General features: G+C 31.7%; 1 long non-coding RNA gene across 1 annotated transcript; it reads right to left on the reverse strand.

Annotated features, from left to right (window-relative positions):
• Nucleotides 1–3,317, reverse strand: LOC110687296. Its single transcript, XR_002504414.1, has 5 exons — nucleotides 2,521–3,317; nucleotides 2,280–2,391; nucleotides 1,976–2,143; nucleotides 818–1,856; nucleotides 1–567 (listed from the first exon to the last, which is right to left on the reverse strand). It is a non-coding gene; the product is annotated as an uncharacterized LOC110687296 (long non-coding RNA).
• Between the last annotated feature and the right edge of the window lie 9,600 nt (nucleotides 3,318–12,917).

Genomic DNA, 12,917 nt, shown 5'->3' on the forward strand with positions numbered 1-12,917 from the left:
TATAGGTAGAAATGTAAACAATAAAATAAAAACAACTAATGAAAATTTATACTTCAATTCTATTAACACATATTATCTACAAAAAGGAAAGTCTTGCATTAGTCATGCATGGCACGAGTTTAAAACTATTGTATTTTGGTAAGTCTTCATTGGAATAAACCAATCCAAGTTTGAAGCAAGTATGCCCACTTGATATAGTAGCAGACAACTAGAAGCCATTGCATTACGAATTAATTTCCTCCAATGTTTGTTCTATCGAGGATAAATTAATGAAGTATCATCTCTATTTTTAGAATTTTCACTGGATGATGTCTGCCCCTCTCTTTGGGAACCATATTGGAAAATCGTCAATGGACCAACCTGCGGTGGTTCGGGCTCCGGGAGAGCAACAAGATGGCCATTGAAGGTTGATACTATCGGAGCCATCGTAGGCCTCTTATTTGGGTCTTCTTGGATACATAGCAAAGCAATGTGTACGCATCTTGTTACTTCCTCGCTTGAGTAGTTGCCATCAAGCCTTGGATCCACCAAGTCGAGTATTCCACCGTCTCTCCATAAGCTCCAAGCCTTTAACACCAAATTAAACCCCCATTATTTCATGTATCTTGATGAGTTATTATGATTATAAGTTAAGGTCTATATGACCACAATATAGCAATATAACCAAAGAAATGGACTTCAACAATAAGTTCAAACTTTTGGTTGATCTGATTTGGTCACTTCAATTCCTTTAACATGATATCGAGAGTTAGCGTGATAAAAAGGTCATGAGGTCAAATCTCATTTGCCCACGATGCATCAAGATTATTAGACTTACACGTAGGCATAAACTTTCACCTTCAAAGGGGAAGGCAATTGAGCTGCACTTGTGCCCGCTTATAATCTCTAGAGCTATTACTCCAAAGGCTATAAACATCTGACATGACTGAGAAGCGCCCTGTCAAAGCATATACTCCGGAGCCATATATCCACTGTAAAGTACAATCAAATGTGTAATATAAACCAAAACAAATAATTGTGTTGTTAAAAGGCATCCTATGCTTCGAGTTCTTCCCTCCCTTACCTCACAAAAAGTGATCAACTAAATCTAGTTATTTAATTTAGTATATACTTTTATGTTTTTTATGTGTTTCTTATCCAAAAAGTTAAAATAAGTAAAAAAAAAGTTCAAACTTTTACTAATTTTCTTTTTTCTTTGGTTTTCATTGCTACATTATCAAGGAAGAATTCAAGGGAAAGGATCATGATTATATTTGTAACGAGTACTATGTGGATTATACTTATTATGTGCCAGCAATCTTAGTGGTATCTACATGAGCTTGACTTGTTCCAACAAGTCTTGCCAATCCAAAATCTGCTATTTTCGGGTTCATGTTTTCATCAACAATATATTGCTCGATTTGATCCCGATGGATGATCTTCAACCTAGAATCTTCATGGAGATATAGTAGTCCTCTTGCAGTTCCCATTAAGATTTTGTAACGGGTTTCCCATTCTAGAGTTGCTTGCCTGTTTTGGTCTGCAATATGTAATTTATAATTGTATAAACATTATCTTTGTGACCAATAAACTTATAATCGATGATTAATAAATGGGACTAGATCAAATGAAATAAATTTTAGTACGACGATTCTATGAAGCATATCAAGCAGGACTTTGTCAAGACTTGCATTAGGCATGAGTTCATAGACATGTAACTTTTCTTTTTTATATAAGCAAAATCCCAACAACGTAACCAAATTCTTATGCTGGAGCTTTGCAACTAAAAGAACCTCTGTCTTGAACTCTTTGTCGCCTTGCCACGAATTTGTTGACAGCCTTTTCATTGCTATTTCTTGTCCATTTTGAAGTTTACCCTATGAATATGGCAATAAAACGAGTAGATTACATATGTTACAAGATCATTAGATTAACAAATTAAATGATACAACACATATAATGACTAGTGATTACATGGTTATTAATTTTATTATACCTTGTAAACCCTGCCAAATCCACCTTGACCAAGTTCTTTGTTCAGAAAAGTTGTTAGTTGCATCTCTTATCGTCTTAAAGTTAAATTGTAATGAATCCACAGCTGTGATCTCTTCTGGATCCATGCGAGGAGCTATGTAGCCGAGTAGGCATGCAACTGCAACCGCAACTGCGTTGTGTGAACATTATTGGCTTAAGGTAGGTTGTTTTAAAGAAAATAAAGCTCTTTTCTTTATGGAACTCTCGAAATAAATTTGATAATATAAAAGAACAATTTGAAAATTTCTTAAACACACAAGAGTTACCTGGTGAGGGTATTGTTCCTTGGTAACGGTAGATATAAAAGCAATAAGCACCAAAGAGAAGCAATGACTGTAGTTATTACAATAACAACTACACGAATTTCCGATGATTTATCTGTATTGTACAAAATCATTACATTACCAATATAATTAAGTGTTAAAATTTTGACATATAATGTCTTAAATTATGACATATAATTTTGTTTTAAAGCAGCTAAAATATAAACTCTTAAGAAATTCGTACCCTTTGAGTTGGTATTGGGAACAATATAAGCCGGTATGAATGACATTACAGCGGTGTCACTCTTGTAAAAGGGTTGGTCGTACTGGTTGAACTCAAACCTAACAATACAACTAGGCAGCATAACTCTTCCACCGTACTGGTGTAGAAACTGGCGATTAGCCATCCTCAAGCACGTTGCACAATCGACATCGTTCAAGTCGGGTGTGCACTGCCCCAGTATATACAACCGCGGCAAGGTGCCTGTACTGCTGCCTACATTAGTCCCAAACTTTGCAGTACTATTTGCAACTTTCGGTACTAATTTCTCGGCAGTAGTAGTCAGTACCTCGACAAAATCTCTGAGTCTCATTAGGACTTATGCTTCGAGGGTTCCCTATAATCCACCTAGGATCGTATTCCAACTTTTGAAAAAACAACACGTTTGAATAAAGGAGCATACAATACTCGAACCATATAACAGCCCGATATTTAGAGGAACAATTTAAGAGAATGTAGTTATGTGCTTCTTCTACACAATCCCTACATTCAGTAGTCGAAGCGTCACCACGACATAGGTAAGCGCCGTAGACTTGATCGTCCCCTTGGCCAACGGAAGAGTTATAGTATCCATTTGCCGAAGAATGGGAAATCAAGTTGGTTAATAGGTCGTTTAGATTAGTTTGGTAAGAACTATTTGGGACAAAACTCGGACTATATGTGCAATTTGGATAATAATCGGCTAGGGCAGCCATGGACATAACAAATTGAACAAAATTTACTAGTAATTTAAGGTATGATTTAAGCATATTTAACGAGAGGTTTTGTTTCATTTTTAATTTGTTAATGTTAGAATAATTCGAATGAGTTTAATGCATTTATAATTAAAACATTTGAAGACAGTGAAATTGACAAATAATCTGTAAAGCACTTAAGAAAAGTCTTCAAGTCTACCTCGTGGTTTTTAAAGTCAACACGACTTCATAGTTTTTAATTTCTAAGTGGCTTCATAATTCAATATCATATATACCAAGTTCAGTGTATATCTATAATGATAATGATAATTATTGTTTATACTTTAGAGTTTATAATCCCTTGATCTACTCCCTAATTATAATGATAATTATTGTTTATACTTTAGAGTTTATAGTTTTTAATTTCTAAGTGGCCCTAACTTTCATAGTCAAATTATATTCCTTATTAGTAGCTAATGTATATCCCTTAACTTGAAGGTGGGGATTCCCTAACCATTTCCCCAACTCCGCCCAGGCCTGTGTACTCGGCTCGGATATGCCTGTGAGAGGCTCTAGTCTAGTAAGGCGCATTCTCCTTAGCTAAAGTATAAATATTCCCTCCGCATTTTATTACTTACTCCACTTTTCTTTTGCGAATGTATTTTATTACTTGCTCCGTTTCCTTTTTTGAAAACCTTTCAAAATACTTTACTAATTTTTTCTCTCCTAATGGACCCTGGCCCAACTATCATACTTTAATATTTTCATATTCTCTCTCTTCTCAACTATCATATTTTATTCTTTCATAAACCCCACTTCCTTCATACAGGTATTTATTACTTTCTACACTCTTTCTTCTAAAACTCCGCGCATATGAAAAAATGGAGCAAGTAAGAAAATACAAAGGGAGTATATCTTATATACTCATCAATACTCTCTAAGATTTCTCATAATCAGTTTAAGCTTTCTAACGTTTAATTTCTCATAACTCTATCAAATATCTCTCCATCAAATATCTCTCCGAATCACTCTTTTTTTACATAAGGAAAAGGTGGTTCATTCAAAAAAAAAAAAAAAAAAAAAAGTTGTAAAATTTGAAAATGCTAATAAACTACGGGAAACATTTGGGTTGTTTGATCATGATGATATGATATGAGGGTCCTTATTCGTTCCTTGTTCTGATTTTAAATTTGATCCTTTTTGGAACTTGATTCTATATAGATATATACGTACATAGTATGCACAAGTTCCGCCCGTTCCTTTCATGGAAAGCGGTGGACATACATGTTTGTATCCAAATGCCTTTTTGCACCTTTGCAATCAATTAGAAAAAAAAACTAAATCATATTTTACAACAACGTTATGATGACTAAATTTCAACATTAAAAAGTAAATCGAAGTTTCATTACATTTTGTCAAGGAAATTTGTAATTTTTTGTTCTCCTCCTTTCACAAATTGAAATTTTTATGAATGAGTGATGTGTATGTACTCTTAGAGGTCAAATTAAGAATATTTTTCATGTAGTTCGAGAATTCCGGTAGCACTATAGTACCAATTATCACAAGTGAAATTATTACGTACTAGCCCTTTTTATTATTTACAAAATATAAACATTTCTTAATGTGTAAGAAAATCAAAAATTATATTAATTGACCACTATACATTGACTTATCGAACTAGGAAAGACAAATACTAATAATGCATGGAAGATTCCAGCTGACGTTAAAGTTGATTGCAAACATTTATACATATTACAGATTCACAGCCACCTAATAATTTAAGAAACGATAATCATTTATATCAAGTCTTGCATTGAAGATAATAATAGGTCTTAGTGGACTTGGTCAAGTTATTAGTCTTGCATGGAAGATAATAATAGCTTTTGCGAATTTAATAATGACCCAAAATTTTTTTAAGACAAGATACAAAATTTTGACTACTTTTTTTTTTTTTTTTTTTTTTTTTTTTTTTTGTGATAAATTTTACTCGGGCATAAAGACAATGAGATGAGGAAAGATCACTAGTACTCCGAACTACATACCAGAGTATGTAATCGAAGGGATAATCCGCAAATCTTTGTTCTTTTTTACTTAATCTAATTTAACTTTATACTATTTATACACTCATTTTTAATCGTATTTTGTGATAATATATATATATATATATATATATATATATATATATATATATATATATATATATATATATATATATATATATATAGAATTTAAGATGTTGGTGGTAGATATGTTTATGAATTGACAAGCGTGACTAATGGAATATGTCAAGTCTAAAAGAAAGGAGTAAATATTAGTCAGCTTCCTACACACTGCGCTGCTCTTCTGATGTAGGAGTATAATATATATATATATATATATATATATATATATATATATATATATATATATATATATATATATATATATATATATATATATATATGTAGACGTGTCAAAAAGTGACACGATCTGACCTGAGGCTGGCAAAGAAAAATAAATAATCGATTCAAATTTCAACTCGTATGGACATAATAATTTAACATGAGTCGATTTTGAAGTATACTTGACCCGACCTGACCTCATTAAACTCGATCCAAGTACTCAAATTAACACCTCTATATATATGAAAAAATCTTAACATGATCCAACTTTGTTAAGCCAAATTTTCTTAGTTATGATTTGGAAGACTGCTTCCTAATGTTTTAAATTTTGTTTTGATAGCATTTTACTTATTTTCCATTTTCCTTCCTTTTAGGCCTTGCTTTTACTTTACAATGATTTCTCCTAAAAGACAATGTTGGCTATGCAGGTATTGCTAGTGTGTGTAAAGATCAGACAGGAAATTGGATTGGAGGTATTGCTTGCCATACTAAAACCATTTCAGCAGTTATGGCTGAGGCTTTGGCAATCATGGGAGCTGCTCAGTAGGCTATAGAAAGAAAACGGAATCATGTCTCTATTCTTTTAGACTGTGAAAGGGTTGTTGTTGAAATCCTTTATATCCCACTTGTTAGTGTCTCACATTGGAGAAAGAGGAAAGATGGTTGCACTTTATAAGGGAGGAGTTACTCCTCCTATTGTTGTATTCTCTTAAAACTTAACAGTTGTTGTAAATTGTGACTCGAAATCTAGTAGGGCTGACTTTGAATGCAGATATCTCTCAAAATACAAGTTATTTTGATCTGATTCAAGTTGGAGGTGATATCTTGGTTCAAGATCTTTCCAACGGAAGGTCATATGCCCAATTCCAATAAGAAACAAGAAAGTTATGACCGTTTTCCGAAAACTTGACAAAGCTGGAAAGTTGCGATGAGGTTGCGAGCTATAGCGAGTGAGCTATAGCTCGGCCCTATGAAGACTTGCTGCAGGCTTGAGCTAGTTGTCGAGCTATAGCTTGGTAGTTTGGTTCTTCTAGGATAATTTATGGGATATTTTCTAAAATTATATCTTTTCTATGACGGCTATTTGAGTATACTTGGGGAACAATTTAGGGTTTTTATTAGGGTTTCCTTTTGTTATGAAAGGACCCTTTAGTTGATCATTTAGATCATACTTTTTGAGCCATTAGATTTAGGACTCCTTGTATTATTCTCTCGTTTTTTCTCCATTATAGTGAAGAAGCTCTCGAATCCCCTACCCATGGATGTAAGTCTAATTTGACCGAACCATGTAAATCCTTGTGTTCTTTGTTTATCTTCTTTATTGCTTTTCTCGTTCTTATTTTTCATTGATTTGTTCCGCATTAATCAAACACGATTACACTCTTATTTCCTAACAAACTAGTATCAGAGCCAGATTTTAAGGTCTTAGGTTTTAGGTGTTTATAGATTAGTTTGATTAAATTATGCCAATGAAATTCGACATTGAGAAATTCGATATGCAATTGAATATGGCAATTGAAGATGAAAGCCATATTGGTTAAATGTGGCTGTCACAAGGCTCTTGAAGGTGTATCCAAAAAGCCTTCGAGCATGACAAAGGCCGGATATGTAGGAGGAGATCGATTTAAAGGCTTTTTCGGCAATTCAATTATGTCTCTCTGATGATGTTTTGAGAGAGGTTGCCAAGAAGACGAATGTTGCAGGTTTTTGGTTGAAGTTTGAGTCACTTTATATGACAAAGAGCGTGACCAACCGTCTACTAATCAAATCTAGACTCCATGATGATCTTCGTCTAGAGGAAGGTAAACCGCTTAAGTCTTATTTAGATGAATTTTTCTCTATTATTATGGATTTGCAAAACATCGATTTGAGATCGATGATGAGGATATGGTTATTAGCTTGTTGTGTTCTTTACCGCCTCCGTATAAGCACTTCGAGATACTTTATTGTATGGTAGAGATGATTTGAGTTTGGAAGATGTTAATGATGCCTTAACCCAGAGAGATTTAATGGACAATAAATTGGTTAGTAAATGTAATAATCCGGCTCAAAATAATTCTTTGGTTGCTCATGGTGGTAGTACGAATTTTGGTAAAGGAAAAATTTGTAACTATTGTCACGTGAAGGGTCATATCAAAGCCGAGTGTTTGAAATTGAAGAAGAATAATGAGGAGAAGTTCAATGAGGACAAACCCGCAAATATGGCAGCACCGATGATGATTATGATTATGCACTTTAGGGTTACGAGCTTCAGGGTTGCGGTTTCTACGATCTCTTCATGATAAGTGCCGTTTTGAGATCTCTTGGTGAAACGAGAAACCGTGTGGATTTTGATTATGGAGTCTATGATAGATTGCTTTTGTTTTTTGTTTGTAATAAAGTAGCAATCTTGGTTATGCATAAGATTTTGTTCTAGTTATGCTATTTCTTATCTCAATTTTGGTACTTTTATAATTTATTAAGTACAATTGCAATTTAGAAATTCTTTATGTAATTTTTATTTTCTAGAATTTCTTAAGTTTTTTTGGTTTGATTTTGAGATGAAGAAGTGTTTGAAGAGAGTTTGGTCCATTTTGATAAGAATTCTTGGAGTCGGGACATTATACTCTCAATTTAGGCCATGTGATGGCTTTGTGTACGGAATTTTGTGTTTAGAGATGCACCGATTCACAAGTTATGGAAGATGTTTGTTTGTTGATTGCCTAATGTGAGTGGGCTTATGGAATTTTGTTTAAGATGGAGGTTCTATTGTTTTTTTATGAGCATTACTTCTTGGTTTTTTGGTTCATGGAGTTAACTTGTTTTAGTCGATTCCAAGGCAAGGTGGAGATTTGTTAAATTGTGACTCGAAATCTAGTAGGGATGACTTTGAATGCAGATATCTCTCAAACTACAAATGATTTTTGAGGTGATTTAATTTGGAGGTGATAGCTTGGTTCAAGATCGTTCCAATGGTAAGTCATATGCCGAATTGCGATAAGAAACGAGAAAGTTATGGCCGTTTTACGAAGACCTGACAAAGCTGAATAGTTGCGACGAGGTTGCAAGCTATAGCTCGGCCCTATGAAGACTTGCGGAAGGCTTGAGTTAGCTGCCGAGCTATAGCTCGGTAGTTCGGTTCTTCTAGGATAATTTATGGGATATTTCCTAAAATTATATCTTTTCTATGACGGCTATTTGAATATACTTGGGGAACAATTTAGGGTTTTTGTTGGGTTCGTTTCCATGTGTTATAAAAGGACCCTTTAGTTGATCAATTAGATCATACCTTTTGAGCCATTAGATTTAGGACTTCTTGTATTATTCTCTCGTTCTTTCTCCATTATAATGAAGAAGCTCTCGAATCCCCTACCCGTGGATGTAGGTCTAATTTGACCGAACCACGTAAATCCTTGTGTTTTTGTTTATCTTCTTTATTGCTTTTCTCGTTCTTATTTTTCATTGACCTGTTCCGCATTAATCAAACACAATTACACCTTTATTTCCTTACAGTTGTCATTGGCATAAATGACATTAAGCCTAAACCAAATCCAACAGGTTCAAGGAGGGTCGGGAGTTTGGATTTTCATCAACTACTGCCCGATAGCTGAGATCGAATACGCGGTTCTCCTTACCAAGTGCAGCCCCATTCACCCTGAACCAACAACCAATTGTTTATGCAAGCTCATTATGACATCAATACAATGTTAAACCCAATTTTAATCAACTTACTAGCATAGTGTCCGTGCGATGCACGGTTTATAAATCAAATTACTAATTATTAATCCCGTAGGAAAAAAGACAAAAATAATTCAATTAGTAATAAAGGGCTCATTTACTAATAGTCGATACAAAAATAAAGGAATGTAATTTGAATAGTAGTTAAAGTTATTATTATTTTTTTTATAATTTCATTTTATCAATTAAAAATAAACGAATATTGCTCCACATAATTATCTAAGAGAAGTATATTCATTCATTTTCTATCTCCCATGGAAAAAAAAATTAAAATTTTCTTGTCATACCTTCTGCTTCAGTAGCTACAATCTAATACGAAGTACATGTTTTACCCGTCGTATTCACCAAAATCTTTAATTATTATTATTATTATTATTATTATTATTATTATTATTATTATTATTATTATTATTATTATTATTATTATTATTATTATTATTATTATTATTATTATATATTTAGCATAAATTTTGCTTGGAAAATATTTTTTTTTAACTTTTCGATGTATATTTTTTTTTTATCTAAGTCAATTTAATTTACTTTAGGTTTGTATATTAAAAATTTGGAAAATCTATATTTATTTAAATTTACATTAGATAGTAGTCTAAACTTACATAGCTAGAATGGAAAATATTAATTACAGAAATGAAAAGTATATGAATTTAAATAATCATAATTATATTATATGATTTGGTGAATATTTTGTGTATAACTTATAGTAAGTAATTAATGGCATTGACTAAAATAAATAAAAAATAAATAAAAAAAAAGGAATTTTGGAGGAAAAAAACATCACCGAAAAATAACACGTGTCATTTTTAATGTCTATTTTAGTATTATGTTATTGATTGAAATTGTCCACTATCTATATGAGACTTATATTTTTTTTATGGAGAGAGAATCCTTTTATATTCTAGGTATGTAGAATGATTCCACATAGCTGAAAGACTATATTAATAAAGTTTTAAAAATGGATTTATATGACTTACTAGGCCAGTTGGCACAATGGGGTTTACTCGGTGTAGGATCATAATAGGGGTGTACTCGGTATAGGATCATAGGAATTATGTTTTGGTGGGACCAGTAATTAGTTATACATTAAAATCAGGAAAATGTATTGAACTAATTTTAAATGACATTTAAAAGTAGAATTATTGATATTATTCTATTATTTTAGTTCTTATATTGTTGCTAAAGATGAATGGAGCAAGGTAGACAATGCCCCACATTGATGAGAAAATTAAGAAGGAAAGAGGAAATCGAATTATTAAACAATAGACGACTTTGTCCAAATTAAATTTAGAATAAGTCCACTATGAAGAGATAGGTTCGACCTATCTTGACAATAAATAATTTCTAAATATCTTTTGATGTACCAATAATTAATTATTTCTTGTTTGATCTAATATTGGGAAGTTGTTAATTAATTATTTCTTGTTTGATCTAATCTTGGGAAGTTGTTTTCTTTCATGTAATTAGATCTTGTTCTCTTTACCTTATAAAAGTAATATCCAGTAAAAAAAAGTTTTATTTCAGTAAAAATCAGCAACTTTCAGTTCAGTACAAATAATTTTAGTTCAGTAAAAATCAGTAATTTGAAAGAATAAATATAATAGACAATCAATTAAAGAATTTATTTTAGCAAAAATCATTTCAGTTCAGTAAAAATAATTTAAGTTCAGCAAAAAAAATTTAGTTCAATATAAACAATTTCAAATCGGCAAAAATAAGATGAATTGAATAGGGTTTAATAGGAAATTAGTAAAATTAATTTCAGTTTAGTAAATAGTTTAAGTTCAGCAAAATAATTTCAATTTAATAAAAATATATATAATATCGATTTAGCAAAAATTAGGTGAAGGATCTCAGTGAACACTATTAGCTAGTATTTGGGCCTGGGCTGCCCGAAAAAATTACATGAGGTTAGAATTAGATGTTATACGCATATTCGAATTTTTTATGAATAACTTCTTTACTATTATAAGTTGATGATGACATACATCAAATGAGAAACAAATGGGAAAGAGTTCCACGTGCCACGTATTGTTCATTTCATCATTTGAACAATGGCAGAGCGGGGAGCTGGCATTGGCCATGGCCTCTTCCTTGACTGTAATTTATTTATTAAGATTAATAGTATGTTGTACAAGGTAAGTTGCATTAGAGTTTGTTCAATTTGGTTTCAAAATTCACTTTGCTTTCCTCACCTTGAGATCGAATCTTGTGCCTTTCAATTTTTTTGATTGAAGTTTGCTTTAGTGCACTCAATAGACTAGAGTAGTACCTAGTAGATTGGGGGCTTGGGAATTTGTCTCTCTATTTCCAAAAGGCATTCAGTTCATATTTTTTTTACTTTTGAATTAAACTAATTGGGTATCACTCATTTAATGTATTGTTCTAGAATTGGACATTATTGTATTTTATATTATAAAACTATATATTACAATAGAAGTATAGATTGGTTTTTTTTTTTTTTTTGTATGAAATATGAGTGCATACATAAAATTTGGCCCCTAACAAAATATTTCTGGCTCTGGCTCCGCCTTCGCCACTGCATTTGAAATCTTTTTAAATATATAGGGCGTGTTCGGCAAAATGTAGCCATAGAAGTAGCTATTAGTCGTGAGAATAAATAATTAAGTATAAGTGTTTGGTAAACTAGCCATTGACTAGCTATTAGCTGTAAATTTCTAAATAAATAGAAGAAAAATTTCAACAGATACCTAGTTTTTCACAAAAGCTAATAAAATTAACTTTTCGCAAAAGCTAATCCAATTACTAAACTATATTGTCAAACATTCAGATTTTTTACTAAATAATGATTTGAATAAGTCAAACCACAAGCTACCTAAAAGCTACTCAAAAGTTAGTGTTGAACACGCCCATATTATAGATTACCTCTATTCCTAAATGAACGTCTAATTAAATTCAAAGTGTAAAAATCAAAATAAAATGTGTAATTGTGCAAGTGGTTTGAAAAAGTCAAAACACTAAAACTACTTAAAAGCTACTCAAAAATTAGTGCCGAACACGCCCATAGTATAGATAATCTCTATTCTTAAATGAACATCTAATCAGATTCAAAGTGTATAAATCAAAATAAAACGTGTACTTGTGCAAGGGGTTAAGATTCATTGACACAATACAATTGAAATTTTTCAAAGCATAAATATAAATACTTCCCCAAATAAAGCTTTTATACATTTGTCTATTGTACACATTTTTAGGAAATTAATTAAAATAAAAATAGCAGAATTTAGTTGACTAATTTACATCTGAATATAAATAAAAAATAATGATAATTTAAAGTTTAGTTGATAAAAAATGAATGAAAAATAGTGATATTCACTTAATAAAAACAAATTATCATATATAATACTCCATAACTAATAAGGAAATGTAAACAAAATGAGACTTTTTTATATGGAGACATAGGGAGTATAAAATTAATAATATCGAAAATTAATTTCCTAAGATTCGTTTAACTTATACTGTTATACATAACATTAACAATCAAAGTTGGTTAGCAAAAATGTCAACTATATATAGTGCTATACTTATACCCTATTATGGAGAGTAAGTCATTAAT

This window comes from Chenopodium quinoa, unplaced genomic scaffold (genome assembly GCF_001683475.1).
Source record: "Chenopodium quinoa cultivar QQ74 unplaced genomic scaffold, ASM168347v1, whole genome shotgun sequence".
Taxonomy (NCBI): Eukaryota; Viridiplantae; Streptophyta; class Magnoliopsida; order Caryophyllales; family Amaranthaceae; genus Chenopodium; species Chenopodium quinoa.